The sequence below is a fragment of the Ictidomys tridecemlineatus genome, chromosome 11 (genome assembly GCF_052094955.1).
Source record: "Ictidomys tridecemlineatus isolate mIctTri1 chromosome 11, mIctTri1.hap1, whole genome shotgun sequence".
NCBI classification, from domain to species: Eukaryota; Metazoa; Chordata; class Mammalia; order Rodentia; family Sciuridae; genus Ictidomys; species Ictidomys tridecemlineatus.
This window is the reverse complement of record NC_135487.1, coordinates 116,455,933-116,473,687: the sequence shown is the minus strand read 5'-3', so window position 1 is coordinate 116,473,687 and position 17,755 is coordinate 116,455,933. Positions and strand designations below refer to the sequence as shown.

Here is a 17,755-nt window from a genome sequence, read left to right as displayed (position 1 = left end):
AGAGTGTAGCCGGGAACAGGGAGCGGGGCGACAGAGTCGAGCGAGAGGGCTTAAGCGTCGTCGCGGTGGGGTCCATGAGGAGGGGCGCTGGTCGCAAGGACAGTTGGCAGAGGGCGGAAGGCGCAGGGTACTCAGGGTCGGGGTGGGGCGGCCATTATCTGCGCGAGTCCAGCGGGTCAGTGAGATGGGGGTGCTGGACAGACAGGAAGAGAGCAGAGCGGCTGTGGTGGGCGCTGGCGGAGCCGGGCCAGGTAGCCTGGTTATGTGTGTGTGGGTGTGGGGGGAGGGGATAGCCAAAAGGTGGGCCTGTCAGGAGTGGGATTCGAACCCACGCCTCCAGGGGAGACTGCGACCTGAACGCAGCGCCTTAGACCGCTCGGCCATCCTGACGGCGGGCCTGAGCGCCTGGCGGTTCGCCCGGCTGGGACCCGGCGTTGGTGCAGGTGTCCTTGGCTGGCACCGTGGTGCGCGGTGCCCGGCGGTCTGCGGGCGCCTTGGACGGACGGGCCTGGCGGGCCGGGAGCGGGCCAATTCCGCTCATCGGTGCGGTCGCATCCCCCACCGAGCCCGGCCAAGTACCACTAACCGTCTGTGCTGGCAGGAGCCCACCCGGCGCATCGTGCTCCTCCTCCTGTCGGCCGCCGTGCTCGCTAGCTCCCTGGCCCCCCTGCTTACACCGACATTGGGATGTCCGCGCAGTGGGAAGCCGGCAGGGCGCACCGGGTCCTCCTCCGGGCACCGGGCACCGGGCCAGGGCGTGGGCAAAGGCCAGGGCCAGGGCCAGGGCCAGGGCCAGGGCCAGGGCCAGGGCCAGGGCCAGGGCCAGGGCCAGGTGGTGTCGGCTTCTTGACAGTGCCTCTGTGGCGTCCTGTTTGGGGCCAGCAGGGGCAAGAGGGCCTGGCTAGGCGTCGGAGAGGGGCCCGGCGCCACGACGGCTGGCGCCGCCGTCCTCGTTAGTATAGTGGTGAGTATCCCCGCCTGTCACGCGGGAGACCGGGGTTCGATTCCCCGACGGGGAGGCAGTCGCCCTCTTTTTGGTGGTGGTCGCCGCCGCAGCTGCGCCCGGGCCTCTAGCTCTCCGGGCCGCCGTTGGCCCTCGGCGCCCCCTGCTCTCCAGTTGGGCGCAGGATGCCACTTCGTCCCTGGCACGCCGTCCTCGCGGTCCCCCGTCCACCCCCCCCCATCCCCAGGCATCCGTGCCTTCCTCCTCTCCCGCGGCTCTGTCGCCACAGACGAGCGCCCGCGCCCCGAGTGCGTGTGGAAAAGGGTTCCCTGCCAACGGGCACGGGCTGGGTCGCTGGAGGGGAGAAGACCCTGTGCAGGCGGACCGCGGTCTCGCCGCCCCGCGCGCCGGTTCAGGGCGTCGTCCCGAGAGGAGACGGCGGCGGCGGCGGCGGCGGCGCCGACGACGACCGGGCGCCTCTCGGCAGCCCGGGGCCAGCGTGGAGCGGCTCTCTCGGCCGGATGGCGTTGGTGGTATAGTGGTGAGCATAGCTGCCTTCCAAGCAGTTGACCCGGGTTCGATTCCCGGCCAACGCAGCGAGTCGACCTTTTGACGGGGCCAACCGGGCCCTGGCCCGGCTAGCTAGCGCGACCTCCTGCTGGCGGGCGGATGTGGGGAAGGAGTCCAGGCTAGGCTTCGAAAGGCAAGGCCAGGCGACGCGAGGCCAAGCAAAGCGAAGCAGGGCGGAGGGCGAGCATTGCATTCTTTTGAGGGTGCCCCCAGCATCAGGGGTGGGTCGCTGGTGACCGGCAGCCCGTGGCGGGAGGCCGCACCAGGTTGCCATGTAAAGCCACTGGGACCCACGGGGGACGGCGCCCGGTGCACAGGGAGCGCCCAGCTCTTGGGACGGAGGCGCTGGCCCCAGATGGCACGCGCACGGGGATGGCAGCCCCATGCTCCCTGGTGGTCTAGTGGTTAGGATTCGGCGCTCTCACCGCCGCGGCCCGGGTTCGATTCCCGGTCAGGGAAGCCTTTCTTCTTCCTCCTCACGCCACGCCTCTCTCTCCCCTTTTGGCCCAAGGCCTTGGTCCGCTCGCTCACACCACGCGGGCCCGAAGACGGACCCTTAGGGACGCCCGCCACACGTGGCGTCCAGCTTCACTGACACTTGCCACTCTGAGCCCTCCCAACATTTATGCCTTTTCACTTTCTCCCCTCGTCCTTGCCGTCGCCCGCTTGCCACACTTCTTCCGGGCCCTGGCCACCACCAGCATCACCATCGCCACCACCCAAAGACACACCTATGCTTGAGCTCGCGGGAGCGCGCGCGCACGGACGCACACACACGCGAGCGCGAGCGCGCATACACACACACACACACACACACACACACTCACACACTCATAACTGAGGGGAAATTTGGAACTCACCGCCGGTCAACTTGGATGCTCCAGAAACCCTCTAGGCTTCGTGCCTGCTGAGTCTCCTGCTCTGCGGCGAGCCTGCCATCAGCTTTGACCGGGAGCGCATCCCCAGAACTCCCCTATCCTGGTGGGGGCGCACCTGAGACTCGAGACTTGAGTCTTCCCCCCCCCTCCCCCCCCCGCTCCTTCGTGTGCCTGGGCCCCCTGGTGACAAGCCCTCTCTGTTCTCTCTGTCGCTGCCCCGTGTGCTCAGTGACTGGGGGCGCTCATGGTGGGCACAAGGAGCCGGGTTCCGGAACCCACTCGCTGGCTCTGGTGTCTGGCCCCGGAAAGGTTCTGGATTTCCCCCTCAGAGCTGCTCGGGTGAGGCCAAGCCTGGCGCCTGACACATCACTGCTTCCCATCCTGGGGGATCCCCTCCAACCGGGTCGGCCGTGTGGCAGGGCCCGGATGCCCCGGCCGCCACTGGTGCCAGGGCCTGAGCGTCGGGCGGGGATCTGCGCTTCAGCTGTGTCCGCCGCGGCTTTGGCCGGGATGCCGGCAGAGCGGGTGGCAGCCCACACCCCGAGTCAGGATGCCCGGGAGTGATAGGCGCGGAAAGGAATCTGGAGGGGCCCGGCGAGCCGGAGCACAAGAGCGGCGGCGGAGGAGGCGGGCGGGCGGGCGCCCACTTACCAGTGCCTTGACCCAGGCGGGCGGGAGCCGGTGGCGACTCACGGGTGTCGGGATAGACTTGTAGCCGACCCTGGGTGTGAAAGGAGTCCCGCGGCCCCCTGCCCCCTGCCCCCCCCACCCCGTCTCAAGGGCGAAGGAGCAAACAGAGAACGCCTACCACCACCACCACCACCCCCACTAGGTTGGACTGCCTAGTTTCCCACTCCTGCCCGGCCGCTCGTCCATCCACCCAGCTCTTGATCCCTTCTCTGCCCAGCCCGGCTCGGGACACGTTGGGTGGCCCCTGCCGAAAGCCAGCGGCAGCGCTTTTGAGTCAGTGCTGTAGAGGCTTCCAAGGAACTTTGCTTGGCTTCCAAGGGGACGCCCAGGCAACGGGCACCAATCTGCCCGCCCGCTGGCCCGACTTTCCTCGAGGACGACGGGTACCCTAGCCCGCCGCAGCCCGCCACTGCCGGGATCCCCGGGCTTGCCTTCGTCGGGCGGTGTGGGGGTGGGAGTGGGGGGAGCGGTCTCGGGGAAGCTCCCAAGCCCGAGGGTCGTGGCTGTGTGACAGTGACGAGAGGAAGCGACCATTCTCTCGGGTGTCATCCCTGGCGGTGGTCGGGCGAAGGCCACGGCACGGAAAGAGTGCAGGACGCAGGGTCTTCACGCGCCGTGCCAGGCGCCAGCCGGCTGAGAGGTGGGAGCCTCACTGACACTTGCCACTGACACTTGCGGTAGCCGGGACTGGGGGTTGTGTGGGCGAAGCGCTCGCTGGCTGCGTGGAGAGGGGCAGGGAGTGCGGCCTGTCGGTGAGGCGAGGTTCGGGCCGACAGCCCGCGGGTGCGGAGGGGGTTGTCGTCGGGGCCGCGGGGGGGGGGGCGTGGGGGGGGCGGGGGCTGGCCGGGCGCCCGTGCCGTGCCGATCGGTCTGCCGGGTCCGGGTCTCGGAACTGAGGAGCCCGAAGGAGGCCAGGACGACGGGGGTCCGTGAGCGGTCGGCTCAGGGCCCGTGGGGAAGACCCAGTAGGACTGTCGATGCCAGTCTGCGGGGAGGAGGCTCCCACGGAGAGGATTGGGCGTGGGTCCGAGAGGCCGCTCCCCCGTTGGAGATCGGTGTGCCCTGCATGGAAGGAGGCGAGGAGAGCGTCGAGTGGGTGCGTGGGTGGGGTGGGGTTGGGCGGCGGGGGAGCGTGTCTAGGTGAGGTGTGAAAGAGCGGGTGCGGAAGGCACGTGGGCCGGGGTCCACCGGTGCTTGTGATCCAGATGCAAAGAGCCTCGACGCAGAGTGATTTCGGATCAGGCGACGTGTGCGTGGGTGCGGGTGGGGATCGGTGAGAGTTGTGGCGGGGCTGAGGCCGTTGGGGTGGGGTGGGGGATGAGGAGAGATGTTGAGAGCCACGGCCAGGTCAAGATGGTGCCTGGCATTTTGCCAGAAGGAGCGGTTCCTGCTGCCTCGGGTGCCCGCTATTTTTGAGCTCTCGCGGAGTTCCTAGAGAGCTCGCGTGGGTGGAGTTCGCGGGTTGAGTGCTCGCAAAGTTCCCGAGTGCGGGTGGAGCTCTCGGGGAGTTCCTGGAGAGTTCGCGTGGGCGGCGGGCGGCGTGAGTTCTAAAACTAAAGTGCGTTCCTGCTTGAATCTTCAAGTGGCTCGTGATTTGTGCCCAGCCAGACTGCGGCAGAGAGAGATTTCGAGGACCCAAAGGAAGATGATATCACTGCAAGGCCTCTGGAGTCCTTCGTGGGCTGCAATGGCGGCCGTGAGTGCCTAGGGGGCCGCGGCGACGTGACGCTCTTGGCAGAGGTGCCTTGGTGTCCCATGGTTGATGTGCGGGCGAGGTGCCTGCCGGCTTCCACGGAAGCCGAAATGAGTGTGATGTGATGGAAGCGGAGGCACCGAGAAGTCTGGTGTCTGGCACGGTAGTGGGCCAAGGCGCATGGAAGGAAGGGCGCTCCAGGGCAGAGCGAGCGCGGAGGCTGTGGGGTCCCGGCTCAGGGAGGTGTGTACAGCGGCGGCCTAGACGACGGGGCTGCCGGACCAAAAGGGGACCGAGTGCTGCATGGGCCGGGAATCGAACCCGGGCCTCCCGCGTGGCAGGCGAGAATTCTACCACTGAACCACCCATGCACCGATGGCAGGCGCCTCCACGCAACCGCCCGACAGCGGTCACCTCCTGCGGTGAGGAGCTCCTGCTTCGGACCGGGACCGAGCGTTGGGGGCTGGATGGACCGTTCCTAAAGGAGGGGCTCCAGGCATCCTGCCGGGGCCCCGAGGATGCGGCCGCCGGCGGGGTGTGTGCGTGCGTGTGCCCCCGTGCGGCGCTCTCGCGAACCTCCCGACCCCTGCACCTGACGGGCCAGCCCAGGCCCCCCAGACCGCCTTGTCCGCTGCCGCCTGAAGAAGCCAGGAGCCGGTCCAGGCTTTGCCCTCACGGGAACCCCAATCAGGCCAGGGGACCTGTGGCTCGGTGGCTGCCTCCGTCCACCGGCAAAGTCCCGGTCGCAGGGGACCCTGTGGGACCCTGTGGCTCGGTGGCTGCCTCCGTCCACCCGCAAGGTCCCGGTCGCAGGAGCCCCGGACGGGTGAGGCGGGCCCCGACCAGCACCGACGTGGGGGGCTGGCCTTAGGCAGCCGCTGCCCACGTGGGGTTCGTGGTCGCGCCCGGGGCTCGGCCATCACCGGCGGGGATCCAGGGGCCCTAGGGTTCTCTCCCCGCCACTCGCGAGGGCCGTGGTCCCGGGACTGTGCTGTCTTGCCACGCCCGGTGACTCCACGGTGCAGTGGCGAGCAGAGGTCTCGACTGCTGTGTTGTGGAGTGGCCGGCAGGCGTGAGTGGTTCGGAAAGGCCCTCCAGTGAAGGGGCCTGGCGGCCACAGTCTGGCACGAAGGGAACGGGGTCCTCTGCAGGGCCGAGAGAGATAGGGAGGCGACGGGCGGGCGGGGGCCGATATTGCCCACGGGAGAGATCCGGAGAGGGCCCGCGTGCGCTCCCCGCCGCAACCGAGCGGGCGCCGTCTTGTCGGTTGGGGTGGATGACGACGGGTGGCCGGTGTGGCGGCGGGGCCGTGCATCGGAGAGTGTAGCCGGGAACAGGGAGCGGGGCGACAGAGTCGAGCGAGAGGGCTTAAGCGTCGTCGCGGTGGGGTCCATGAGGAGGGGCGCTGGTCGCAAGGACAGTTGGCAGAGGGCGGAAGGCGCAGGGTACTCAGGGTCGGGGTGGGGCGGCCATTATCTGCGCGAGTCCAGCGGGTCAGTGAGATGGGGGTGCTGGACAGACAGGAAGAGAGCAGAGCGGCTGTGGTGGGCGCTGGCGGAGCCGGGCCAGGTAGCCTGGTTATGTGTGTGTGGGTGTGGGGGGAGGGGATAGCCAAAAGGTGGGCCTGTCAGGAGTGGGATTCGAACCCACGCCTCCAGGGGAGACTGCGACCTGAACGCAGCGCCTTAGACCGCTCGGCCATCCTGACGGCGGGCCTGAGCGCCTGGCGGTTCGCCCGGCTGGGACCCGGCGTTGGTGCAGGTGTCCTTGGCTGGCACCGTGGTGCGCGGTGCCCGGCGGTCTGCGGGCGCCTTGGACGGACGGGCCTGGCGGGCCGGGAGCGGGCCAATTCCGCTCATCGGTGCGGTCGCATCCCCCACCGAGCCCGGCCAAGTACCACTAACCGTCTGTGCTGGCAGGAGCCCACCCGGCGCATCGTGCTCCTCCTCCTGTCGGCCGCCGTGCTCGCTAGCTCCCTGGCCCCCCTGCTTACACCGACATTGGGATGTCCGCGCAGTGGGAAGCCGGCAGGGCGCACCGGGTCCTCCTCCGGGCACCGGGCACCGGGCCAGGGCGTGGGCAAAGGCCAGGGCCAGGGCCAGGGCCAGGGCCAGGGCCAGGGCCAGGGCCAGGTGGTGTCGGCTTCTTGACAGTGCCTCTGTGGCGTCCTGTTTGGGGCCAGCAGGGGCAAGAGGGCCTGGCTAGGCGTCGGAGAGGGGCCCGGCGCCACGACGGCTGGCGCCGCCGTCCTCGTTAGTATAGTGGTGAGTATCCCCGCCTGTCACGCGGGAGACCGGGGTTCGATTCCCCGACGGGGAGGCAGTCGCCCTCTTTTTGGTGGTGGTCGCCGCCGCAGCTGCGCCCGGGCCTCTAGCTCTCCGGGCCGCCGTTGGCCCTCGGCGCCCCCTGCTCTCCAGTTGGGCGCAGGATGCCACTTCGTCCCTGGCACGCCGTCCTCGCGGTCCCCCGTCCACCCCCCCCCATCCCCAGGCATCCGTGCCTTCCTCCTCTCCCGCGGCTCTGTCGCCACAGACGAGCGCCCGCGCCCCGAGTGCGTGTGGAAAAGGGTTCCCTGCCAACGGGCACGGGCTGGGTCGCTGGAGGGGAGAAGACCCTGTGCAGGCGGACCGCGGTCTCGCCGCCCCGCGCGCCGGTTCAGGGCGTCGTCCCGAGAGGAGACGGCGGCGGCGGCGGCGGCGGCGGCGGCGCCGACGACGACCGGGCGCCTCTCGGCAGCCCGGGGCCAGCGTGGAGCGGCTCTCTCGGCCGGATGGCGTTGGTGGTATAGTGGTGAGCATAGCTGCCTTCCAAGCAGTTGACCCGGGTTCGATTCCCGGCCAACGCAGCGAGTCGACCTTTTGACGGGGCCAACCGGGCCCTGGCCCGGCTAGCTAGCGCGACCTCCTGCTGGCGGGCGGATGTGGGGAAGGAGTCCAGGCTAGGCTTCGAAAGGCAAGGCCAGGCGACGCGAGGCCAAGCAAAGCGAAGCAGGGCGGAGGGCGAGCATTGCATTCTTTTGAGGGTGCCCCCAGCATCAGGGGTGGGTCGCTGGTGACCGGCAGCCCGTGGCGGGAGGCCGCACCAGGTTGCCATGTAAAGCCACTGGGACCCACGGGGGACGGCGCCCGGTGCACAGGGAGCGCCCAGCTCTTGGGACGGAGGCGCTGGCCCCAGATGGCACGCGCACGGGGATGGCAGCCCCATGCTCCCTGGTGGTCTAGTGGTTAGGATTCGGCGCTCTCACCGCCGCGGCCCGGGTTCGATTCCCGGTCAGGGAAGCCTTTCTTCTTCCTCCTCGCGCCACGCCTCTCTCTCCCCTTTTGGCCCAAGGCCTTGGTCCGCTCGCTCACACCACGCGGGCCCGAAGACGGACCCTTAGGGACGCCCGCCACACGTGGCGTCCAGCCTCACTGACACTTGCCACTCTGAGCCCTCCCAACATTTATGCCTTTTCACTTTCTCCCCTCGTCCTTGCCTTCGCCCGCTTGCCACACTTCTTCCGGGCCCTGGCCACCACCAACATCACCATCGCCACCACCCAAAGACACACCTATGCTTGAGCTCGCGGGAGCGCGCGCGCACATACCAACACACACACACACACACACACACACACACACACACACACACGGGGGTGCATGCTGCTCTCTGACATCTGGTGAACTTGGATGCTCCAGAAACCCTCTAGGCTCGTGCCTGCTGAGTCTCCTGCTCTGCGGGGAGCCTGCAATCAGCTTTGACCATGAGTGCATCCCCAGAACTCCACTTTTCTGTAAAGTGGTTATATCATGAGGGAACAATTCTTTTGTCTCATCTACTGAAGTATGATTCAGTGCTTGTTAACCAGTTCCGTTTGGTCCACCTTGAAGAACAAGAGCCACTCTGTACATTAAGATTTGTGGGTGTTGTCAGAAAAATTCTCTCCTGGATTGTTTGGCCTTGTATATGTTCCTTTCTGTGAATATAGAGTTGGTTGGGTAGGGGGCTGACTCTTAATTTTCTAAACAGAATTTTTACTAAAGACACTAGACAATTGTTATGAATGCCTCATTCTTAGGGAAGCTAAAGCCTTTCCCGTCATCTTTTTGTTGACAAAGTACAAGCTGCTCTCTTAGCCTGCACAGATCTGTGCCTCCATGCACCATCACTCCCACCCACCCCCCTGCACCTCTAGCTAGAATGCAACCACCGCCTAGAAAATTTGTCCTCTTACTGTAAGGGCCCTTGCCAGTTCTGCAATGTCTCCAGTGTTTTAGTAGTTTCAAACTTCATTTTCCACTCGTTGTGGGACAAATATTGCCCCCAAAATTTGTATGTTGAGATCTTAACTCGAATATGATGGCATTTCAAAAGGTAATTACAGCAATGAATATGTGGTTATTATGGTGTTCCTTATCCAATATGACTTTTGTCCTTATAAGAAGATGTCCTTATATGAAGTTGAGCACTGTGGCATATACCTGTAATCCCAGCATCTCAGGAGGCTAAGACAGGAGGATTGCAATTTGAAAGTCAGACTCAGGAAATGCAGGCGCTAAGCAACTCAGTGAGACCTGTCTTTAAGTAAAATACCAAAAAGGGCTGGGGGTGTGGCTCAGTGGCAGAGCACCCCAGAGTTTTTGCACATGTCTTTGCACATGTTTACCTTGCATAGACAGGATTCTGCCAGGAGATTGCTTTTGGACTTGAACTGCAGTGTCAGGTCTTCTCTGGGCCTCCAGCCTGATAATCTACTCTGCAGATTTTGGACTTTCCAACCTCCATTATTACAAGCTAGTTCCTTAAAATACCCCCACCCCCACACCCACACCCCCCCACACACACATTTAAACTACCTCTCATGCTACCATTTCTGAATTTCCTTCAGTCTGTTGTATGTCTTATTGGTTCTGTTTTTCTTGAGAACCCCAACCAATATGCTACCCATTACTCTTCCTACCTCTCTTCTTTGGTCACACTCTTCATCTCCTTGTTCTTCCCTGAGAATACAAATTTTTTAAAGTCAGAATTCTATGCAAGCAATAGGAATCTAATTTGAGCTAGTCTAGGAAAAACAAAACAAACTAATAAAAACAAAAGAAACAAGGACATGCCCATATTCCCAGCGACTAAGGAGTCTGAGACAGGAGGATGGCAAATTTAAAAACAGCCTCAGCAATTTAGTGAGGCCCTAAGCAACTTAGCAAGACCCAGTCTCAAAATTAAAAATTCAAAAGTCTGGAATGTGACTTAGTTGTTAAATGCCCCAGGGCTCAATTCCCTGTAACAACAACAAAAACAAAAACAGAGTCACAAAAACAACAAAAAAGGAAGGATCTTTCAATGTTTCAAAACACTTAAAGTCAAGTGAAGGCTGAGTCTCAGAAACAATTGGAATCAATATCTTGTTATGAGCTAAGCTATATGGGCAGTGACCAAACAGATTCATTTTACCTAGAGACTCCATGTCATGTAAGAAATGCTTCTCCCATGGGAACACCTGGCCTCTATATCCATCAGCAGTTGCTTAGTATAACAAAATGGGAATTCTTATACAATGTTAAGTTGTTCTCTTTTTGGTTCCCATTTTTCTCAGACAATGTATTCTGTCAGAGAATGGTTGTCTAAACATTAGTAACCATTCTTTAATTTGCACTCAACTAGGGGTCATTTTGACTCACTTCCCCTTGTGCTTATGATCTCATAATGTTTGTTTATGATAGTTTTGAGTCATAGCAACAGCCACTTATGATTAATGTACTGACATGCTTTAAAAGGTGTGGTCTAACCCCTGGAGGGATCAAAAAGGTGTAGACTTGCAGCCTGCCCCTTGACCCGCCAGCTGGTGAATAAATGTTCTATTTTCTGCCATAAGATAGCTCCGTGATTTATTGCAATCTCTCCATAACAAGCTTGAATTCCTCAGGATTTTCTATAATCTTATCTTGACTTTTGGGGAAAATATGCAGTGAATGACAATACTGCAATGAATATTCTTGTTGATATTGTTGTCATGCTTAAGTGTTTCTATTGGACACATTTTTTTGAAACATAATTATTAAATGATAAAATTTACAAATTTCAAAAAGTTTTTTTCTTCAGTACTGGGTATTAAACCCAGGAGCTTTCTATTGCTGTGCTCTACCCCCAGCCCTTTTTATATTTTATTTGATACAGGATCTCATTAAATAGCTCAGGCTGGTCTTAAACTTATTTTCCTCCTTCCTCCCTCAGTCTCCCAAGGCACTGGGATTGCAAATATGTGCCATCAAGCCTTAAATTTTCAAGTTTTTGTTTTGTTAATACCTGGGATTGAACTCAAGGGCACTTGGCCACTGAGCCACATTCCCAGCCTATTTGTATTTTATTTAGGGACAGGGTTTCACTGAGTTGCTTAGCACCTCACTTTTGTTGAGGCTGGCTTTAAACTCAGGATCCTCATGTCTCACCCTCTCCAGGCACTGAGATTACAGGTGTGCACCACCACACCTGGCCCCGTAATGTTTACTAATTTCTAATGCTATAATTTGTTCAGTTTTTGAAATATATAAATGTGAATGCAAATGAACTGATCAGCATGGATGGAGCCTTAATTTCTGTAATGGAGAATAGGAAAATCATTCACAATTTCAATAGGAAAAAATGTTGTAAAAAAACAAGATAGTATTCTACATGGGCTTCTGCTCTTCTGTTCGGAAAACAGGTGGACACTATAATTTTCCCAAGCTCTGGTCTCCTCTTCTTTAACAGGCCACATTTCAGGGTAGGTGGTTCTTTTTATTTGGCTCCTGCTGAAAGCAAAATATTCCAATTACTTGATTGTTGTTTTTTTGTTTGTTTGTTTGAGACAGGGCCTCACCAGTTTGCCCTGGCTGGCCTGGAATTTGTAATCCTCCTGCCTTAGCTTCCTAAATACTTGGGATTATAGGTGTGTGCCTATAATCTGATCCAGCCCATAGTCTCATCTTTTACCACTGTGACCATAATACCATATCATTCACCCCAGTCATACTACATAGTCTCCTTCGTGGAACATACAGCTATGAAATAATAAGAAATACATAGTTTATTGGTCTCTGTCCTTGATTCTTGGCACAGATCTACTAAAGCCCTATAATCTTCTGAGCAGTAGGGGGTGTTAGGAGCAATAAAATAAGGGAAAACTTGGAGATGAGAGACCAAAATCTCAAATCTGCCTACCCAAGGACAGGGGTTAGGGGTATTGAAAAGATAAAAACACAGGATGATTTAAGATGTAGAGAAAGGTGATGGGAGGTGAAGTAATCAGTGGTCTGTTCCTGTGTAATCAATCTTCATGACTCTTCGTGGGATGCATGTTTAGAAAATGGCAGTGTTAGCATGACCTGAGAATGGAGTTTTTGTCCTGACTTCAAAAGGTCACCCATGAAACACTTGCACAGACCCAAGTGAAGTGGTAATTGTTTTGACAAAGCAAACTTCAAGTTCTTGAAAAGTAACCTAGGCAACTATTATCATCATGGCCCACACATCAGAGGTATCATCTGCAGCAAAGCTAGTGAGCATCTAATAATATATTGCTCAGCTGTGTGACTTTCCGAATTAGTGATTTTTAAAGTTAACCAAAAGCAAGTAAAGCTAGAGGGGTTTGGGACAACAGCCTCAGTTCTTTTTTTTTTTTTTTTTTTTCTTGAGACAGGGTCTTGGTAAGTTGCTTAGGGCCTCACTAAGTTGCTAAGGCTGACCTCAAACTTGTGATCCTCTTACCTCAGCCTCAGGAGCGGCTAGGGTTATACGTGTTCACCAATGTGCCCCACAAGCTAAAGGGTTTATTTAGATTTTTCCTTGTTTTCACTTCCAGACCTTGGCCTATGTACTTTTATTCTTCTTTTCTGTCTTTCATTTCTTTTCTTTTCTTTTCTTTCTTTCTTTCTTTCTTTCTTTCTTTCTTTCTTTCTTTCTTTCTTTCTTTCTTTCTTTCTTTCTTTCTTTCTTTCTTTCTTTCTTTCTTTCTTTCTTTCTTTCTTTTTTTAATTTTAGATAGGGTCTTGCTTCACTAAGTTGTGGAGGCTGGCTTTAAACTTGTGATCCTCCTTCCTTAGCCTCTGGAGCCATTGGGATCACATGCATGCACCACCACACAGCACTGTGTTACCTTTCATCTGTATTTTTAGCATATCTTTTAAGAATTTTTTATTTGTTTTAATTAGTTATACATCATAGTAGTATGAATTTATGCACTTTGATATATCATACATAGATGGGATATAATTTCTCATTTTTCTGAGTGTACATGTTATAGAATCATATTGGTCATGCAGTCACATATATAAAGTAATAATGTCTGTTTTGTTCTACTCTTCTTTCTAACCTCACATCTCCTCTCCACCCCTCCTTTCACTTCCCTCTACCTAATCTAAGGTAACACTATTCTTCTCTAGTGCTCCATCCATCCCTAGCCTTATTATGAATTATCGTCTGCATATTAGAGAAAACATTCGGCCTTTGGTTTTTTGGGATTGGCTTATTTTGCTTAGCATGATATTCTCCAAAGCCATCCATTTAATGGTACATGCCATAATTTTACTCTTCTTTAAAGGTGATATTCCATTGAATATATATACAACATTTTTTTATCCATTCATCTATTTAAGGGCATCTAGGTTGGTTCTATAGTTAGCAGAATAACGGGGGGGGGGGGGGGGGGGGACGGGGGACGGGGGACGGGGGACGGGGGACGAATAACTTGTGTACGTTGATGCAGCAGGAATGGAAGCCAGTTTATTGTAGGACAACAGAGCTATTTATACATTTTGCACAGCTTATCTTAATTAGCATAAACTAGATACATCAGTCAACCAATAAGGAATCTCCACACTTAATGGCTTGCTTTTGTTACTTCTCAAACCACTCCCTCTGGCATTTTGCCAGGCACCATCCAGACTTGTTTACGAACTCTAACATGTCTACAGACCTTAATAATTCCCCCTTTTGTTTAATTTAAATAACGACCATAGTGGTTTTTACAGAAACACCATAAATAACCTGCTACAAACAGAAAGTGAGGATACAAAATGTAACAATACCAAGCCAATTAATGGCTCCATGCAAGAAGCCCTTGGAAAAATTATACCAGCAATGACACTGTTAGCAAAGATATCAAGTGACAATTTGTTGTACATTACAGTTTGTTGTCTCAGTCCAAGTAAAGCAGTGTCTCAATAGATTAACTCACAGTCCAGGTAAATCACAGTCCAGGTAAGTTCTGCAGGCAGCTAGCTTAAATCACAGTCCAGGTAAGTTCTGCAGGCCACTAGCTTAAATCACAGTCGAGGTAAGTTCTGCAGGCAGCTAGCTTGATCCGAAGTCTCGTCTGCTTTTCAGCTGAAGTCTCATCCTTTTTTCAGTTGAAGTCTCCTCCAGTTTTCAGCAACATTGGAAATTCTTCCACCTTGGTCTTTATTGGCTCTGGGATGAAGGCAGGAACTCTGCAACGCTGGCTAAAGAAAATCTTGTAGCATTCTACTAGGAAAACAACCTTCTGAACAATTTTGCCGTAGTCCGGCTGCAGCAGAATAACCGGGGGGTGATGAATAACTTGTGTAGATTAATACAGCAGGAATGGAAGCCGTTTATTATAGGACAACAGAGCTATTTATACATTTTGCACAGCTTATCTTAATTAGCATAAACTAGATACATCAGTCAACCAATCAGGAATCTCCACACTTAATGGCTCGTGGCTCGCTTTTGTTACTTCTCAAACCACTCCCTCTGACATTTTGCCAGGCACCATCCAGACTTGTTTACGAACTCTAACATTTCTCTGGCAAAATACCACGTGTTATTTTGACTTGTCTACAGACCTTAACAATTCCCCCTTTTGTTTAATTTAAATAACGACCATAGTGGTTTTTACAGAAACACCATAAATAACCTGCTACAAACAGAAAGTGAGGATACAAAATGTAACAATACCAAGCCAATTAATGGCTCCATGCAAGAAGCCCTTGGAAAAATTATACCAGCAATGACACTGTTAGCAATGATATCAAGTGACAATTTGTTGTACATTACAGTTTGTTGTCTCAGTCCAAGTAAAGCAGTGTCTCAATAGATTAACTCACAGTCCAGGTAAATCACAGTCCAGGTAAGTTCTGCAGGCAGCTAGCTTAAATCACAGTCCAGGTAAGTTCTGCAGGCCACTAGCTTAAATCACAGTCGAGGTAAGTTCTGCAGGCAGCTAGCTTGATCCGAAGTCTCGTCCGTTTCTCAGCCAAAGTCTCCTCCGGTTTTCAGGTTTTCAGCAACACTGGAAATTCTTCCTCTTTCCTTTTCACCGGCACTGGGATGAAGGCAGGAACTCTGCAACGCTGGCTAAAGAAAATCTTGTAGCATTCTACTAGGAAAACAACCTTCTGAACAATTTAGTACATTATCTCAAGGTTTTTTACATTTGAAATAAGCCTTAATAGTGCTCATTACTCATTAGCTTCCAGGTGTGGGAGAACCATTGTAGTTTAGTTATTGGCATTGAAAATGATCAAACATCAGGGACACTGGTAGCGTCTTCTGCCGGCTGTAGCATCCTGGGCAGCCCCAGATGGCCCTGGGGAGTGTCCTGGACTCAAACTGCTTCTGGGCACAGGGAGCAAGAGCCTGCGAGACTGTATCTCCAGGTCAGGTCTAGATTTGGGCTCTTGCAATAGCGTCTTGCTCCCCGGGGAAGAGCCGGCTGCCGCTGCTTGGAAACTCCTTACTACACCATGATTCGCTCCTGCACATGGCAGCCGCTGCACCAATTCATGCACCCTCCGGTAACGAAAAGTATTTAGTAATAGCCTTTTGCTGCAACTTTTTTTCTTTCTTTTTTTTTTTTTTTTAAGAGAGAGTGAGAGAGAGGGGGACAGAGAGAGAGAGAGAGAGAATTTTTTTTTTAACATTTATTTATTCTTTCTTAGTTCTCGGCGGACACAACATCTTTGTTGGTATGTGGTGCTGCTGAGGATCGAACCCGGGCCGCACGCATGCTAGGCGAGCGCGCTACCGCTTGAGCCACATCCCCAGCCCTGCAACTTTTTTTCTGATAATTTTTTTTCTTCTGAACTTTCTTTTTCTTTCTGACTAGAGTTTCTGGGCTCTTATCAACACATGCCCTAATTATTCTTCGTTCCATTGGGGTGCCTCTTTCCCTTATCAATTTACTTTTCACCCCTTCCATATTTTCATCATAAAGACAATACAATACACTGAGACAAAACAAGACACAAACATACTGCATCAATCTTCTCCATTTTCTCGAAATGGCCATTTTTCCTCTCATCCTATCTGTTTAGGGACGAGCAGATTGCTCCCGTCCTATCTATGGACGGGTAGCTTTTTTCGTCACTTACCCCCGAGGGTCCCGGGGCTCCCCGTACGGGCCACCATCTGCCGCAGTCCGGCTGCAGCAGAATAACCAGGGGGTGACGAATAACTTGTGTACGTTGATGCAGCAGGAATGGAAGCCGTTTATTGTAGGACAACAGAGCTATTTATACATTTTGCATAGCTTATCCTAATTAGCATAAACTAGATACATCAGTCAACCAATAAGGAATCTCCACACTTAATGGCTTGCTTTTGTTACTTCTCAAACCACTCCCTCTGGCATTTTGCCAGGCACCATCCAGACTTGTTTACGAACTCTAACTTTTCTCTGGCAAAATACCACGTGTTATTTTGACTTGTCTACAGACCTTAACATGAATTGAGCTGCTGCAAACATTGACATGGCTGCATTAGTGTAATATGCTGATTTTAAGTCCTTTGGGTATAAACCGAGGAGTGAGATAGCTGGGTCAAATGGTGGTTCCATTCCAAGTTTTCTGAGAATCTCCATACTGCTTTCCATAGTGGTTGAACCAATTTTCAGTCCCACCAGCAATGTATGAGTGTACTGTTTCCCCCCACATCCTCGCCTACATTTATTGTTGCCTATATATTTTTTTTAAATTCTAATTTGTTATGTATGACAGCAGAATGCATTACAATTCATATTACATGTATAGAGCACAATTTTTCATATCTCTGGTTGTACACAAAGTAGAGTTACACCATTCATGTCTTCATACATGTACTTAGGGCAATGATGTCCATCTCATTTCACTGTCTTTCCTATTCCTATGCCCCCTCCCTTCCCCTCCCACCCCTTTGCCCTATCTAGATTTTGTATAATCTTCCCATGCTCAACCCCCACCCCATTATTAATCAGCATCCTTATATTAGAGAAAACATTTGGCATTTGTTTTTTTAGAATTGACTAACTTCACTTAAAATTATATTCTCCAACTCCATGTATTTACCTGCAAATGCCATGAATTTTAATCTTTTTAATGTTTACTGTACTCCTGATGATTGCCATTCTGACAGGAGTGAGATGAAATCTTAATTAGTTTTGATTTGCATTTCTCTAATTGCTAGATATGTTGAACACTTTTTCATATATTTGTTGATCAATTGTATTTCTTCTTCTGTGAAGTGTCTGTTCAGTTCCTTAGTCCATTTATTAATTGTATTATTTGTTTTTGTTTTTTTTTGATGCTAAGTTTTTTGAGTTTTTTATATACCCTATAGATTAATGCTTTATTGGAAGTGCATGTGGTAAAGATTTTCTCCCAATCTGTAGACTCTCTCCTCACATTATTGATTGTTTCCTTTGCTGAGAAGAAGCTTTTTAATTTGAATCCATCTCATTTATTGATTTTTTATTTACTTCGTGTGCTTTAGGAATCTTCTTAAGAAAGTCAGAGCCTAGGCTGACATGGTGAAGATTTAGGCCTATTTTTTCTTCTATTAGGCACAGACATAGACTAGTGCCTAAGTCTTTGATCCACTTTGAGTTGACTTTTGTGCAGAGTGAGAGATAGAGGTGTAATTTCATTTTGCTACATATGGATTTCCAGTTTTGCCATTTGTTGATGAATTCACCAATGAATGTTTTTGACAACTTTGTCTAGTATGACATAACTGTATTTATGGGGA

General features: G+C 53.7%; 9 non-coding genes across 9 annotated transcripts; 6 read left to right on the top strand and 3 right to left on the bottom strand.

The window, feature by feature from the left end:
* Positions 1–307: 307 nt before the first annotated feature.
* Trnal-cag (transfer RNA leucine (anticodon CAG)) lies at positions 308–390 on the bottom strand. Its single transcript has one exon. It is a non-coding gene; the product is annotated as a tRNA-Leu (tRNA).
* Positions 391–947: 557 nt separating this feature from the next.
* On the top strand, positions 948–1,019 carry Trnad-guc (transfer RNA aspartic acid (anticodon GUC)). Its single transcript has one exon. It is a non-coding gene; the product is annotated as a tRNA-Asp (tRNA).
* A 448-nt stretch (positions 1,020–1,467) lies between these two features.
* Positions 1,468–1,539, top strand: Trnag-ucc (transfer RNA glycine (anticodon UCC)). The gene has a single exon. It is a non-coding gene; the product is annotated as a tRNA-Gly (tRNA).
* A 361-nt stretch (positions 1,540–1,900) lies between these two features.
* Trnae-cuc (transfer RNA glutamic acid (anticodon CUC)) lies at positions 1,901–1,972 on the top strand. Its single transcript has one exon. It is a non-coding gene; the product is annotated as a tRNA-Glu (tRNA).
* Positions 1,973–5,074: 3,102 nt separating this feature from the next.
* Positions 5,075–5,145, bottom strand: Trnag-gcc (transfer RNA glycine (anticodon GCC)). Its single transcript has one exon. It is a non-coding gene; the product is annotated as a tRNA-Gly (tRNA).
* A 1,254-nt stretch (positions 5,146–6,399) lies between these two features.
* On the bottom strand, positions 6,400–6,482 carry Trnal-cag (transfer RNA leucine (anticodon CAG)). The gene has a single exon. It is a non-coding gene; the product is annotated as a tRNA-Leu (tRNA).
* Positions 6,483–7,021: 539 nt separating this feature from the next.
* Trnad-guc (transfer RNA aspartic acid (anticodon GUC)) lies at positions 7,022–7,093 on the top strand. Its single transcript has one exon. It is a non-coding gene; the product is annotated as a tRNA-Asp (tRNA).
* Positions 7,094–7,547: 454 nt separating this feature from the next.
* On the top strand, positions 7,548–7,619 carry Trnag-ucc (transfer RNA glycine (anticodon UCC)). Its single transcript has one exon. It is a non-coding gene; the product is annotated as a tRNA-Gly (tRNA).
* A 361-nt stretch (positions 7,620–7,980) lies between these two features.
* On the top strand, positions 7,981–8,052 carry Trnae-cuc (transfer RNA glutamic acid (anticodon CUC)). The gene has a single exon. It is a non-coding gene; the product is annotated as a tRNA-Glu (tRNA).
* Positions 8,053–17,755: the final 9,703 nt, after the last annotated feature.